Source organism: Cherax quadricarinatus, chromosome 7 (assembly GCF_038502225.1).
Source record: "Cherax quadricarinatus isolate ZL_2023a chromosome 7, ASM3850222v1, whole genome shotgun sequence".
Taxonomy (NCBI): Eukaryota; Metazoa; Arthropoda; class Malacostraca; order Decapoda; family Parastacidae; genus Cherax; species Cherax quadricarinatus.
The window spans coordinates 10,857,358-10,863,184 of NC_091298.1; the positions used below are offsets into that span (position 1 = coordinate 10,857,358).

Sequence of the window (5,827 nt, forward strand, 5' to 3'; positions counted from 1 at the left end):
GACAGATCCTCACTCTCTCTCTCTCTCTCTCTCTCTCTCTCTCTCTCTCTCTCTCTCTCTCTCTCTCTCTCTCTCACACACACTCATATATATATATATATATATATATATATATATATATATATATATATATATATATATATATATATATATATATACATATATATATATATATATATATATATATATATATATATATATATATATATATATATATATATATATATATATATATATATATATATATATATATATATATACACATGTATTTATAAAAGTTTTCTTCCAGTTGGCTGTCAGTGTTGATTTATCTTCTTTCTTATTCATCTCCCTCTATCTCTCTTCTACAGGTAAGTGGACATTATGGAAGAATGAACGTGGATGATGTCAGCTCCTAGGCAGGTGAGTGAATGTATTCTTTGCACCGTACATCCAAAAATCATTAAATTATTCTCATCATTAGTCAATTTTGGGGGAATAAATTAGACTTCCTTGATGATAATGAGTTTATTAGAGAAAGGCAAGCTTCAGTTTCTTAAGTTAAACAAGCCTAAATTACAGCTAACTCTCATGATTCATTTTATATTTATTAATTTTTCTTGAAAATTTAATATAGGATGAGCAGTTTTATATATGGGAGTAGACTCACATAAAGAGTATAAGTTCTATATGTTAGGACGTTTTACATAGGCTGGGCAGTTCCACACAGGATGGAGAGCTCAGCATAGACTTGGCAATTCCACATAGGCTGGGCAATTTCGCATAAGATGGGCAGTTTACCATAGGCAGTGCAACTTTACATAGGCAGGGCAGTTTCAGGTAGGCTACACTGTTCCATATAGATTGGCAGTTCCATATCAGCTTGGCACTTTGACATTTGGGAATTTTCACATAGGCTGAGCAGCTTCACATAGGCTGGTTGAATCTGCATAGGCTGAATGGTTCTACATAGGCTGGGCAGCTTCAAAAAAAAAAAAAAAGCTTGGCGGTTCTACATAACCTGGACAGCTTTAAATAGGCTGGACAGCTTCACATAGGCTAGACAGCTTCACATAGGCTAGACAGCTTCACATAGGCTAGACAGCTTCACATAGGCTAGACAGCTTCACATAGGCTAGACAGCTTCACAAAGGCTGGACAGCTTCACATAGGCTGAATGCTTCCACTAAAACCTATAGACACACAAAAAAAAGAAGAAACAATGACTGAACATATTTAAATGCCTTACATTATATAACATTGTGTTATATATTACATAACATTATATGACTATTACATCATACTTTATTACAATGTACATTATAAAATAACATTACATAGCTTATTTCATTGCTCTGTATTTAAATTATATTTCACTAGTGTAAAATATTATATCACAGTTGTATAACATGCCATTAACTTTAAAAAGTTTCATTTATATAAAAAAATAAATTTATTATTATATATGGGTTAGAAATATTAGTGTAATGGTCATATATATATATATATATATATATATATATATATATATATATATATATATATATATATATATATATATATATATATATATATATATATATATATATATATTTATATATATATATATATATATATATATATATATATTTATATATATATATATATATATATATATATATATATATATATATATATATATATATATATATATATATATATATATATATATATAATTTTATTATGAGTCTTATTATTAGTAGTCGTAGTAGTAGTAGCAGCAGCAGCAGTAGTAGTAGTAGAAGCAGTAGTAGTAGTTGTAGTAGAAGCAGTAGTAGTAGTAGTAACTGTAATAGTAGAAGCAGCAGTAGTAGTAGTAGTAGTAATAATAATAATGATAATAGTAGTAGTAGAAGTAGTAGTAATAGTAGTAGCGGTAGTAGTAGTAGCAGCAGCAGCAGTAGTAGTAGAAGCAGCAGCAGCAGCAGTAGTAGTAGTAGTAGTAGTAGTAGTAGTAGAAGCAACAGCAGCAGCAGCAGTAGTAGTAGTAGTAGTAGTAGTAGTAGTAGTAGTAGTAGCAGCAGCAGTAGTAGTAGTAACAGTAGTAGCTGTAGTAGTAGTTGTAACTAAACAAAGTGCAGCTATTTAAAATATCCTTTATTCACAAGTCAAAGAAGATGAATGATCTCTGATGACTTAGAAACAGATGGCGGGTCAATCTTGGAATGTGGTGGTCACAGTATTTTTCACAGCTGGGCGATACATGGAGAGGTCTGCCCACACAGCTGTGAGCCTACCCACAATGCAAAGCTAAACCTTACTTATCTTTTGTTGTGGACGAAATTCACCAACGTCGTGGTGTGTCTCTTTATGTCACAGCTGCTCCTTGAAGGAATGAAACAGCAGAGTAGAGCAAGTTTAGATTTGCGTAAGAACAGAGAAAAATATAGAGATAAAATCATGTATGACAGTGGTTAGAGATGAAAGAAGTGAGAAATGGATAAATAGTCGCGTTGCAGAAGTCGAGGATGATGGAATATATGAGAATGATGTAGAGAGAAACTCTGAAAGTAAAGAGAAAGGAAAAAGTGAGAGAATTGATCAGGGTTGATTTACAGAATGGCCATCAGGAAAGGCAGTTGCACCATCAATATTTAGCAAACGTAAACAAGCAATGAACTCCGGATGATAACGCCATAAACGACTACTGAATAACTGGGAACTATGAGTAAGACTCAAGTGTGAGGGAAAACACTGGCGTCAGAGAAGACGCAGGTGGCAAAGAAGACACAGATGTCAAAGAAAACACAGGTGTCAGAGGGGACACAGATGTCAGAGAAACACAGGTGTCAGAGAAGGCATAGGTAGCAGAGATGACACATGTGTCAAACATGACGTAGTTGGTAATCTGTTTTGCAAAAAGGCTGTGTAATGGGATACTGAGAAAGCTTATCCCTTTATTTTAAGTTTAACAACAGATACCATCTGTGATCAATGCCAGGAGAACTAATATTGTGAGGTACATTTCTCATTAAATACGAAAGTTTTTGTGAACGAGAACCACGGAAGAGCAAAGAACTGGTCTAGTATAAACTAGTAGGCTTACTACTGGTTCTGGATCAATTACTGGGTTAGGTGTATTAACGAGGCAAATAAGTCTTCTATGAATGACAAAAAAAGCTCAGTAAAGGTAATTATTTTTCATATGAAAGCACTAAACAAAAGTAGGTCTCAAAACCGCTTGAAAAAAAATAGATAATAGAGAATGCTTAAGTTCCTCGGATCAAAGCTACTTCACCAGAATCAATTTGACCCACCCTTAAAGGAGGTAGAGGAGAAGCTTTAACAGATGCTAGAGATGAACAAATGAAATATATAAAAAAAGTGTTTTATGCACTGACAAAGAAAAGCGTCCGTAGTGGGAGAGGAACCATTAATCACTGTCTTTATTCACAACAGCTGTCACTCTAAGCGTAAAATTTTCATATATTTCTGAGGAGATACTCATTCAATTTGCAAATATATGTGGTGTGTATAATAATGTTTTCTGTTTGACAAGAATATATTGGTGTGTTTTATAGTATATAGATTACATAAGGGTCATTAAGGCTGCATTACACCTGTGCACCTCCAGTACAGTTTGCTATAATTCCCAAGAAAATCATTAGAGAATTAGTAGCAGTATGGCTGAATTTATAATTTAAATAATCAAATATGAACAATTATAAAACTGGGAAGTGAGAAATGGACAATAATATATATATATATATATATATATATATATATATATATATATATAAATATATCTAGATATATATATATATATATGTGTGTGTGTCTGTGTGTGTGTGTGTGTGTGTGTGTGTGTGTGTGTGTGTGTGTGTGTGTGTGTGTGTGTGTGTGTGTGTGTGTGTGTGTGTGTGTGTGTGTGTGTACTCACCTATTTGTACTCACCTATTTGTGGTTGCAGGGGTCGAGTCCTAGCTCCTGGCCCCGCCTCTTCACCGGTTGCTACTAGGCCCTCTCTCTCCCCGCTCCATGAGCTTTATCAAACCTCGTCTTAAAACTGTGTATGGTTCCTGCCTCCACTACGTCATTTCCTAGGCTATTCCACTGCCTTACAACTCTATGACTGAAGAAATACTTCCTACTATCTCTCTGACTCATTTGTGTCTTCAACTTCCAATTGTGGCCTCTTGTTTCTGTGTCCCCTCCCTGGAACATCCTGTCCTTGTCCACCTTGTCTATTCCACGCAGTATTTTATATGTCGTTATCATGTCTCCCCTGACCCTCCTGTCCTCCAGTGTCGTCAGGCCGATTTCCCTTAATCTTTCTTCATAGGACATTCCCCTTAGCTCTGGAACTAACCTTGTTGCAAACCTTTGTACTTTCTCTAGTTTCTTGACGTGCTTTATCAAGTGCGGGTTCCAAACAGGTGCTGCATACTCCAGTATGGGCCTGACATACACGGTGTACAGTGTCTTGAATGATTCCTTACTAAGGTATCGGAATGCTGTTCTCAGGTTTGCCAGGCGCCCATATGCTGCAGCAGTTATCTGATTGATGTGTGCTTCCGGAGACATGCTCGGTGTTATACTCACCCCAAGATCTTTCTCCTTGAGTGAGGTTTGCAGTCTTTGTCCACCTAGCCTATACTCTGTCTGCGGTCTTCTGTGCCCTTCCCCTATCTTCATGACTTTGCATTTGGCAGGATTAAATTCGAGAAGCCATTTGCTGGACCAGGTGTCCAGTCTGTCCAGGTCTCTTTGAAGTCCTGCCTGGTCCTCATCAGATTTAATTCTCCTCATTAACTTCACATCATCTGCAAACAGGGACACTTCTGAGTCTAACCCTTCCGTCATGTCGTTCACATATACCAAAAATAGCACTGGTCCTAAGACCGACCCCTGTGGGACCCCGCTCGTCACAGGTGCCCACTGTGATACATCATTACGTACCATGACTCGTTGTTGCCTCCCTGTCAGGTATTCTCTGATCCATTGCAGTGCCCTTCCTGTTATATGCGCCTGATGCTCTAGCTTCTGCACTAATCTCTTGTGAGGAACTGTGTCAAAGGCCTTCTTGCAGTCCAAGAAGATGCAATCAACCCACCCCTCTCTCTCTTGTCTTACTTCTGTTATTTTATCATAGAACTCCAGAAGGTTTGTGACACAGGATTTGCCTTCCGTGAATCCGTGCTGGTTGGCATTTATACTCCTGTTCCGTTCCAGGTGCTCCACCACTCTCCTCCTGATAATCTTCTCCATAATTTTGCATACTATACACGTCAATGACACAGGTCTATAGTTTAGTGCCTCTTTTCTGTCTCCTTTTTTGAAAATGGGAACTACATTTGCTGTCTTCCATACCTCAGGTAGTTGCCCAGTTTCCAGGGATGTGTTGAAGATTGTGGTAAGTGGTACACACAACATATCTGCTCCCTCTCTAAGGACCCATGGAGAGATGTTGTCCGGTCCCATTGCCTTTGAGGTATCGATGTCCCTTAGCAGTTTCTTTACCTCCTCCTCATCTGTATGTATGTCGTCCAACACTTGTTGGTGTATTCCTTGTTGGTGTCCCCATCTGGTCTGTCCCCCCAGAGTCCTTCCTGTCTCTACTGTAAATACTTCCTTAAATCTCGTGTTGAGCTCCTCACATACCTCTTGATCGTTTCTTGTGAGTTCCCCACCTTCTTTCCTCAGCCTTATCACCTGGTCCTTGACTGTTGTCTTCTTCCTAATGTGGCTATACAGCAGTTTCGGGTCAGATTTGACTTTCGATGCTATGTCGTTTTCATACTGTCTCTGGGCCTCCCTCCTTATCTGTGCATACTCGTTTCTGGCTCTTCTACTAATCTCCTTGTTTTCC

At 37.5% G+C, this 5,827-nt stretch overlaps 1 long non-coding RNA gene across 1 annotated transcript in view; it reads right to left on the bottom strand.

The window, feature by feature from the left end:
* Nucleotides 1–2,011: 2,011 nt before the first annotated feature.
* The window catches only part of LOC128686705 (uncharacterized), a 35,317-nt gene continuing 31,501 nt past the window's right edge, over nt 2,012–5,827 (bottom strand). The window contains exon 4 of the long non-coding RNA XR_008406686.2: nt 2,012–2,337. This is a non-coding gene — a long non-coding RNA (uncharacterized lncRNA). The remainder of the gene's footprint in view (nt 2,338–5,827) is intronic.